Source organism: Colletes latitarsis, unplaced genomic scaffold (genome assembly GCF_051014445.1).
Source record: "Colletes latitarsis isolate SP2378_abdomen unplaced genomic scaffold, iyColLati1 scaffold0023, whole genome shotgun sequence".
In the NCBI taxonomy this organism is placed as follows: Eukaryota; Metazoa; Arthropoda; class Insecta; order Hymenoptera; family Colletidae; genus Colletes; species Colletes latitarsis.
Window position 1 is genome coordinate 3,868,695 of NW_027488373.1, and position 10,687 is coordinate 3,879,381.

Here is a 10,687-nt window from a genome sequence, read left to right on the forward strand (position 1 = left end):
AGAGGACAACGCAAGTTAGGTCTGGGATAGGTCTGGGATTTGCCCTCATCAGGCTCATACTTTCGCGTTTTTCACATACTTTTTGAACAGATCCTGGGTTTTTTCTGGTTTGGATCACGTAGTAGTGTGGTACCACACTGAAACAGTCCATTAAACCTGGTTTGGATCAATATTTTAGAGGATAACGCAAGTTAGGTCTGGGATAGTTCTGGGATTTGCCCTCGTCAGGCTCATACTTTCGCGTTTTTCACATACTCGTTGAACAGATCCTGGGTTTTTCCTGGTTTGGATCACGTAGTAGTGTGGTACCACACTGAAACAGTCCATTAAACCTGGTTTGGATCAATATTTTAGAGGACAACGCATGTTAGGTCTAGGTTAGGTCTGGGATTTTCAATCATCAGACTCATACTTTCGCATTCCTCACATACTTGTTGAACGGATCCTGGGCTTTTCCTGGATTGCATCACGTAGTAATGAAGTACAACACTGAAACAGTCAATTAAATCTGGTTTCCATCAATATTTTAGAGGACAACGCATGTTAGGTCTAGGTTAGGCCAGGGATTTGCCCTCATCAGGGTCATACATTCGCTGTTTTAACATACATGTTGGCCTGATCGAGGGTTATTTCTGCTTTGGATCACGTAGTAAAGTGGTACCACACTGAAACAGTCGATTAAACCAGGTTTCGATCAATATTTATGAGCATAACGCATGTTAGGTCTAGGTTAGCCCTGGGATTTTCACCCATCAGACTCATACTTTCGCATTCTTCACATACTTGTTGAACTGATCCTGGGTTTTTTCTGGTTTGGATCGCGTAGTAATATGGTGCCACACTGAAACAGTCGATTAAACCTGGTTTCGATCAATATTTTAGAGGATAACGCATGTTAGCACTAGGTTAGCCCTGGGATTTTCACTCTTCAGACTCATACTTTCGCATTCTTCACATACTTGTTGAACGGATCCTGGGTTTTTTCTGGTTTGGATCACGTAGTAATATGGTACCACACTGAAACAGTCGATTAAACCTGGTTTCGATCAAAATTTTAGAGGATAACGCAAGTTAGGTCTGGGATAGGTCTGGGATTTGACCTCATCAGACTCATACTTTCGCACACTTCACATACTCCTTCAACAGATCCTGGGTTATTTTCTGGGTTTGGATCACATAGTAATGTGGTACCACACTGAAACAGTCGATTAAACCAGGTTTCGATCAATATTTTAGAGGGTAACGCATGTTAGGTCTAGGTTAGGCCTGGGATTTTCACTCATCAGACTCATACTTTCGCATTCTTCACATACTTGTTGAACGGAGCCTGGGTTTTTTCTGGTTTGGATCACGTAGTAACGTGGGACCACACTGAAACAGTCAATAAAACCTGGTTTCGATCAATATTTTAGAGAATAATTCATGTTAGGTCTAGGTTAGGTCTGGGATTTGCTCTCATCAGGCTCATACTTTCGCCTTCTTCACATACTTGTTGAACGGATCCTGGGTTTTTTCTGGTTTGGAACCCGTAGTAATGTGGGACCACAGTGAAACAATAAATTAAACCTGGTCTTGATAAATATTTTAGAGGATAACGCATGTTAGGTCTGGGTTAGGTCTAGGATTTCCCCTCATCAGGCTCATACTTTCGCATATTTCTCATACTTCATGGCTAGATCCTGGGCTGTTTCTGGATTGTATCACGTAGTAATGTGGTACCACGCTGAAACAGTCAATTAAACCTTGTTTCGATCAATATTTTAGAGGATAACGCAAGTTAGGTCTAGGATAGGTCTAGGATTTGCCCTCATCAGGCTCTTACTTTCGTATATTTCTCATACTTCATGGCTAGATCCTGGGCTATTTCTGGATTGGATCACGTAGTAAAGTGGTACCAGACTGAAACATTCAATGAAACCTTGTCTGGATAAATATTTTAGAGGATAATGCATCTTAGGTCTGGGTTAGGTCTAAGATTTGCCCTCATCAGGCTCACAGTTTCGCGTTTTTCACATACTTGTTGAACAGATCCTGGGTTTTGTCTTGTTCGGATCACGAAGTAGTGTGGTACCACACTGAAACAGTCCATTAAAGCTGGTTTCGCTCAATATTTTAGAGGATAACGCATGTTAGGTCTAGGTTAGGTCTGGGACTTGCTCTCATCAGGCTCATTCTTTCGCATATTTCTCATACTTGATGGCTAGATCCTGGGCTTTTTCTTGATTGCATCACGTAGTAATGTAGTACCACACTGAAACAGTCAATGAAACCTGGTTTCCATCACTATTTTAGAGGACAACGCAAGTTAGGTCTAGCTAAGGCCTGAGATTTTCACTCATCAGACACATACTTTCGTATTCTTCACATACTTGTTGAACGGATCCTGGGTTTTTTCTGGTCTGGATCACGTTAAATGTGGGACCTCAATGAAACAGTCAATTAAACCTGGTTTCGACCAATATTTTAGAGAATAATTCATGTTAGTTCTAGGTTAGGTCTGGGATTTGCTCTCATCAGGCTCATTCTTTCGCATATTTCTCATACTTGATGGCTAGATCCTGGTCTATTTCTGGATTGCATCACGTAGTAATGAAGTACAACAATGGAACAGTCAATTAAACCTGGTTTCCATCAATATCTTAGAGGACAACGCAAGTTAGGTCTGGGATAGGTCTGGGATTTGCCCTCATCAGGCTCATACTTTCGCGTTTTTCACATACTTGTTGAACAGATCCTGGGTTTTTCCTGGTTTGGATCACGTAGTAGTGTGGTACCACACTGAAACAGTCCAGTAAACCTGGTTTGGATCAATATTTTAGAGGACAACGCATGTTAGGTCTAGGTTAGGTCTGGGATTTTCAATCATCAGACTCATACTTTCGCATTCTCCACATACTTGTTGAACGGATCCTGGGCTTTTCCTGGATTGCATCACGTAGTAATGAAGTACAACACTGAAACAGTCAATTAAATCTGGTTTCCATCAATATTTTAGAGGACAACGCATGTTAGGTCTAGGTTAGGCCAGGGATTTGCCCTCATCAGGGTCATACATTCGCTGTTTTAACATACATGTTGGCCTGATCGAGGGTTTTTTCTGCTTTGGATCACGTAGTAAAGTGGTACCACACTGAAACAGTCGATTAAACCAGGTTTCGATCAATATTTATGAGCATAACGCATGTTAGGTCTAGGTTAGCCCTGGGATTTTCACCCATCAGACTCATACTTTCGCATTCTTCACATACTTGTTGAACTGATCCTGGGTTTTTTCTGGTTTGGATCACGTAGTAATATGGTGCCACACTGAAACAGTCGATTAAACCTGGTTTCGATCAATATTTTAGAGGATAACGCATGTTAGGTCTAGGTTAGCCCTGGGATTTTCACTCTTCAGACTCATACTTTCGCATTCTTCACATACTTGTTGTACAGATCCTGGGTTTTTTCTGGTTTGGATCACGTAGTAGTGTGGTACCACACTGAAACAGTCCATTAAACCTGGTTTGGATCAATATTTTAGAGGACAACGCATGTTAGGTCTAGGTTAGGTCTGGGATTTTCAATCATCAGACTCATACTTTCGCATTCTTCACATATTTGTTGAACGGATCCTGGGTTTTTTCTGGTTTGGAACCCGTAGTAATGTGGGACCACACTGAAACAATAAATTAAACCTGGTCTTGATAAATATTTTAGAGGATAACGCATGTTAGGTCTGGGATAGGTCTGGGATTTGCCCTCATCAGGCTCATACTTTCGCACACTTCACATACTCGTTTGACAGATCCTGGGTTATTTTCTGGTTTGGATCGCATAGTAATGTGGTACCACACTGAAACAGTCGATTAAACCAGGATTCGATCAATATTTTTGAGGATAACGCATGTTAGGTCTAGGTTAGGCCTGGGATTTTAACACATCAGACTCATACTTTCGCATTCTTCACATACTTTTTTTTTTTTTTTTTTTTTTTTTGTCGTGGGGAAAATCTTCGAAAGACTCCCTCCCACCTCCTTGGGGAGAGGTGGGAGGGGTGTGTGGGATTCCCCGCGCCCGTACAACGACAGGCGCGGGACCTACCCACTAAAAACCCCACGGTGACCCTTCGGCACGCTTTGGGAGGATACCGGGAATCGCTCGAAGCATTCTTCCGGTATCCTCCCCGTGCCCGCGCTTTCGCGCCCATCCCCCGGGGGGACAATCGGTCCCCCCAGTAGACACACTGCCTCATAGCGGCGGGACGGGGCCACTCCATCCCGCCGCTATCCGTCCCGGGGCCGCGTTTAGTGGCGGCTGCGAGCCCCAACTCGCAACCGCCCGCGACCCCGTTTCCACCCCTCGGCGGCCGGGCGTTCATGGCCGCACCAGACCGCCGAGGGTGCCTCCCCTTGCGTCGGACCGGTAGGGGGAGGCACTCCTACCCCCAACCGGTCCGACCCGGCGCCGCCTGGTGGGAGGAAGGTCCCCTCAGGACCCCCCTCCCAGCCTAGGTCATCCGCCACGCCGAGGCGGCCGCCCGCGACGCCTCGCGACCGGGCGACGACCTCGGGCCACCGCACGAGCGCGAGCTTCAGCGCGCCGCTGAAGCTCGCGCTCCCTCCCCGCGGCCTCCTTCTGCAACATTACGTTCTCGCAGAAGGAGGCCACGGCCCTCCACTTCTCCTCGCTGCCGAGCATGGCGCGCACCACGCCCGGCAGCGAGACATCCCGCCCGACGACGCCGACCAGGACACGGCGCTCCCCCTCCCACGCGGGGCATACCTCCAGGGTATGATCCGCCGTGTCCTGCTCAGTGTCGCAGTGGCAGCAACGCGCCGTCGGCTCCTTCCCTATCCGGCACAGGTATCTTCCGAAGCTGCCATGCCCGGAAAACACCTGTGCCAGCCGGTAGGTGAGGCTGCCATGGCCTCTGTCCAGCCACTCCTTCAGGAGTGGCCGAACAGCCCCGACAGTCCGGTGCCCCGCGGTTGGCAGAGCCAGCCTCTCCTGCCACGCGAGCAACACGGACTGCCGGGCCTGGCGCTTCAAATCGCCCCAAGCAGGTTCCTGCCCGCCCGGGACCGCCCCCACCCCCGCGCGACGGTCGACGCGGTGCCGGTACATCACCGCGTGCGACCGCGCGAGCAGGTCCATGGGCGGCATCCCCGCTAGAACCGTCGCCGCCTCATGTGACATGGTCCGATACCCGCGGACGACCCTGAGCGCCATGCGCCTCTGCACCCGACGCAGCATAGTCATGCTGCGCCGGGAGGCAGCCAGGTCGTCCGCCCAGACGGGGGCCCCGTATAGGGCCACCGACTGGACCATTGCCACATAGAGGCGACGAACTCGGCCCGCCGGGCCCCCCAGGTTGGGCAGGATCCGGCCCAGAGCCGCAACTATCCTTTCCAACCGGGGGACCAGGCAGCGGAAATGCTGCTCGAAACGCCAGTGGCTATCGAGGATCAGCCCCAGATACCTGATCTGGGGCTTCACCTCGATGACAGCCCCACCCACCCAGATCAGAGGGGGTGGCGGATCCTGCCGAGGTGAATGAAACGCAATCACCTCGGTCTTATGGACCGCCACCGTCATCCCCATCCCCCTGATCCGGTCGACGACGCGTTGCGACCCCTCCACCGCGCGACGCATGGCCATCCCCCAGTGCGCCCCGACGGCCAGCACCAGTGTGTCATCCGCATAACACACCGTGCTGACGCCGTCGGGGAGGCCGGCCCGCAACACCGAGTCGTACGCGATGTTCCACAGGAGTGGCCCGAGGACCGACCCCTGCGGAACACCGCAGTACACCTCCCTCCGCATATCACCATCCCGGCCCGGATACTCGATCCACCTGCCGCGGAGATAATCCCCGACGACCGCCCTGAGACAAGGGGGGACTCGATGATATTCGAGCCCCCTCCTTATCTCTTCCCAGGGGAGGGTGTTAAAGGCATTGGCAATATCCAAGGATATTGCCAATGCCATCCCTCCCCGGGAGACGGCCGCCCCCGAGAGGGCCCTCACACGACCTATCGCGTCGATAGTCGATCGGCCCCCCCGGAAACCGAACTGGCAGTCGGCCAGACCGGGATCACCCCGCGACAGGTGCTCGACGAGGCGGGCAGCAATCACACGCTCGAAGAGCTTGCCCACCTCGTCGAGGAGACAAATGGGCCGGTATGCGGAGGGAGACTCCGCGGGCCGACCCTCCTTCCGGAGGAGGACCATCCTCGCCACCTTCCAACTGGGGGGGAATCGCCCGTCCCTCAGGCAGCGGTCGAACAACCGCCTGAGGTCGGCCCCAAGGACGCCCTGGGTCAAGACCCAAACCCGGCCGGGCACACCATCCGGACCCGGGGCCGTGTTACGAACCCCGAGCCGTCTGATGGCCGCTGCCAGCTCCTCCTGCGTGACCCCCAGCTCGGCCGTCCACTCCACTGGGACAGCCGCCGCCGCCGGAGGACGCGGTCCCCTCTCCCCAATTGGGAAGAGTGTATTGACCACGTCCTCCAGCAGCCGGGGGTCAAGACCCTCGGTGACGGGGGGCGCCCACGGGCGGAGCTTATTCAGCACCACCTTATATGGGCGCCCCCATGGATCGTCATCAAGGGTCTGGAGGAGCTCCTTCCATGCCTGGGTCTTGGCCCGTTTGATGGCGACCTGCAGAGCAACCCGCGCCACGCGGTATGCTCCATACAGGTCATCAGCTGCCCTCGCTCGCGCCACGCCGTCGCCTGTACGTTGACGACGGCGCGCGCGGGTGTACTGGCGTCGGGCGCGGACAGTCGCGACTCGCAACTCCGCGATCGCGTCCGACCACCAGTACACCGCCCGGCGAGGAGAAGCCCGCCCGACCCGAGGCATCCCCACGTCGCAAATACCCGTGACCAATGCTCCGAGCCGGGCGACCTCCTCCTCTATGCTCGGCAACTCGGCCGCTCCCTGCGGCCAAGTTGCAGCGAGGGCAGCTGCCATCAGGGCGTCCTTGTCCAGGCGCCGAAGCGCCCAGCGGCGTGGTGGGGTGCCACGCAGGCGGCCGTGTCGCGATGCACTCGCGGCGGCAGAGACCTCCATCCGGATGTACCGGTGATCGGAGAGTGTCTCTGCCCCCGCGACCACGTGCCAACCCGACACCATGCGCACGGCGTTGGGGGTCGCGAATCCAACATTCACGATGGACCCCCCATATCGCCGCACGCATGTGTGCTCCGACCCCCGGTTCAATACCCGGAGGTCGAGCCCCGCCGCCCAATCGCCCAGGATCCCGCCGCGAACGGAGGTCCTGGGGGATCCCCAAGCCACCGACTTGGCATTAAAATCCCCCAGGACCAGCACCGGCCGGGCCGCGTAGCGCTGCACGCATGCCGCGACCTCGGCCAAGTACAGCTCGAACGCAGCGTGACCGCTACGGGGCGAAATGTAGCACCCCACCACAGCGACTCCCCCCCAGTCCACGGCGACGAATCCCCGACCGCGCTCCAACAAGGAGAACGGTGGGGACCCGTCGCCCCCTCCCCATACCGTCGCCACCAAGCCGTCCGCGTCGCCCACCCAATGAGGGTGATCAGGGACGCGGTACGGCTCGGCGGCGACCGCCAGGCCAACCCCCCACTCCGCGAGGACTTGGGACATCAAGTCCTGTGCCGCGCGGCAGTGGTTGAGGTTGGCCTGGAGGAGGAGGCGGGGCGGCATTAATTAATGGCCGCGCCAGCCTCCTCCCGGCCGTCCGTCCCCGTAGCACCGTCCACCTCCATGGAGGACGATGCCACCGCACTCGGCACCGGAGCCGGTGCAGCCCGCCTCTTCCTCTCCTTCCGGGAGGGGGGGGAGCACTTCTTGCTCCCCACCCTGTGATCGGCTGGCCTCCCCATGTCCGCACACAGCGGGCAGTGGGGGGCCGCCGAGCACTGGCTCGCACGGTGCTCTTTGGCACCGCAGCGGTAACACTGACCGCTGCGGTCCACCGGCGAGGTGCACCACTGCCTCACGTGCCCCAATTCGAGGCAGCGGTGACACTGGAGCGGGCGCGGCGCGAGGATTTCCACTCGCGCCGAAACCCACCCCACCAACACCCTCCCGGATTCCGCCACCTTACGGGCGGCGGAGAGGGGGCACCGGGCCCACACCGACCCGAGGCCGGAGGGCGACCTGCGGATCTCTCCGATCCGCAGGTCCTCCACAGGACAGTCCCCCGCCCTCGCAAGGGCACGGGACACATCCTGTGCGCTGACCGAGTCGTCCAGCCCACAAATGCGCATCTCCGTGCGCTTCGTGGGCCGGGCGACCCGGACACCTCGCTCGCCCAGCTGCTCCCGGAGCCTCTGGGCGAGACGATCCGCCTTCGCGCCGCCTTCTGCACCGGGGATCTCCAGCAAGAGACCCCCGGTCACGGCCCTCTTCGCCCTCACGGAGGCGATGCCCAGCTCTTCCAGGGAGATATTCTCCCTGGCGAGCCGCATCGCCTCCGCGAGGGTCAGGTCGCCCCCCTGCGCAACGGTCAGCGTCACCGCTGCCGTTTTTGGGGGACGACCTGGTCGTGCCTTCCCGACCTTCGCGGCCTTTACCTTGGCCGCCGGCGGCGGAGGCGGAGGCTGCGGTTGCGAGGCCTTCCTCGCCGCCCGCTTCGCCTTCCGCCCCACCACCTCACTCCACGCCACCCCCCCTTGGGAGGGTGCCGTGGAGGACGCGACCACCGCGACCACGGGTACACCACCCCCCTTGGGGGTCGCGACCCGGGGCCCTGGTGCCGCAACGCTGGGCGGAGCCTTCACTCCGCCCTTCTTTGCCTTCCCCGAATGTACCGGAACAGGTCGGGGAGGCACCGCCTTCCTGCTGACCGCTCTTCCGGCGAGGAGCTCCTCCCGGAAGGCGGCCAGCTTGCCATCAATCATGTCCCCAATCCTCCTCAGAAGATCGTCTTCTGAGGAGGACGGGGACTTCTTCACGGGCGGAGTGCGGGTGGAGGGGCCCGCGGTGCCCCGCACCACTGCCGCCGCACTCCGCTTATTTACCTCCGCCGAGGGACGCGGCGGTGGAGGAGGAGGGAGGATGGGAGGGAGGGCCGCGCTGTTCCACAGCGCCTCTGCCCTCCTCCTCCCCTGTCGCTCCTCCTCCAACAGGAGCTGCAGACGGGCGTTCCGCCCTCTGAGCTCCCGCGCCGCCTCCCTCATTTCCTCCGCCGCGGCCTTCAGGGCCTCCGCGCCACCGCTTTTCTGCCCCTTAAAGGCGCAGGCAGCGGCGACTTTCTCCACCCGCCTCAGGGACGAGGAGATCCTCTCCGATATCTCCTCGGTCACCTCGTCCCTGAGGCAACTCAGCCTCACCGACGGGCTCATCGCCCCGCCCACCTCGACGACGGCCTGCCCCGTCCTCTTCCTCTTAGAGCCTATGTGGCTCGTGCTGGAGGAGAAGGACGAGACCGACGCCGTCTCGTCGTCCTCCTCCACCCTCCACGAAGCCGGACCTGGCGCTGAGTGGGGCGCGAGCACCGCCACCCTAACCCCAACCCCGTCTCCGTCCTCCCCAACCGACAAAACCCGCCCCATCCCCATTTTATTTTCTGTGTCCATAAGAATCCCACGAGATGGTCGGAAATAAAGGTCCACCCGGGCAGAGCCGCCTTACCCGGGTAAGCCTAATACTCCGGGGGTTCGGCAGGTTCCCCGGAGGTGGTCGCTTGGGATTGGGCCTTCTCCCCCAACCATACATCCCATCGCCGCGCACCATAGCTTAGGATTGGAGGGCGATATTATAGAGTCGCCATACTCGTGGCCCAGGCGGTTAAGCCAAGACCCCCGTTGCTCCTGCCGTCACGTACCATTCACAAAACCAATAGGGAATTGTGAATGGGTCGTTGTGACGACCAACAGGAGGCTTACGGTGTGTGTATGACTCGGGTACCCCGGGTTCGTTAAGCCCGTACTGCAGCTGAAAGGCTGGCAGCCCCTGAGGGGATTCTTCACATACTTGTTGAACGGATCCTGGGCTATTTCTGGATTGGATCACGTAGTAATGTGGTACCACACTGAAACAGTCCATTAAACCTGGTCTTGATAAATATTTTAGAGGATAACGCAAGTTAGGTCTGGGATAGGTCTGGGATTTGCCCTCATCAGGCTCATACTTTCGCGTTTTTCACATACTTGTTGAACAGATCCTGGGTTTTTTCTGGTTTGGATCACGTAGTAGAGTGGTACCACACTGAAACAGTCGATTAAACCTGGTTTCGATCAATATTTTAGAGGATAACGCATGCTAGGTCTGGGTTAGGTCTAGGAGTTGCCCTCATCAGGCTCATACTTTCGCATATTTCTCATACTTCATGGCTGGATCCTGGGCTACTTCTGGATTGGATCACGTAGTAATGTGGTACCACACTGAAACAGTCAATTAAACCTCGTTTCCATCAACATTATTGAGGATAACGCATGTTAGATCTAGGTTAGGCCTGGGATTTTCACTCATCAGACTCATACTTTCGCATTCTTCACATACTTGTTGAACGGATCTTGGGTTTTTTTTGGTGTGGATAACGTAGTAATGAGGCACCACACTGAAACAATCAATTAAACCTGATCTTGATAAATATTTTAGAGGATAACGCATGTTAGGTCTGGGTTAGGTCTAGGATTTGCCCTCATCAGGCTCATACTTTCGCATATTTCTCATACTTCATGGCTGGATCCTGGGCTTTCTCTGGATT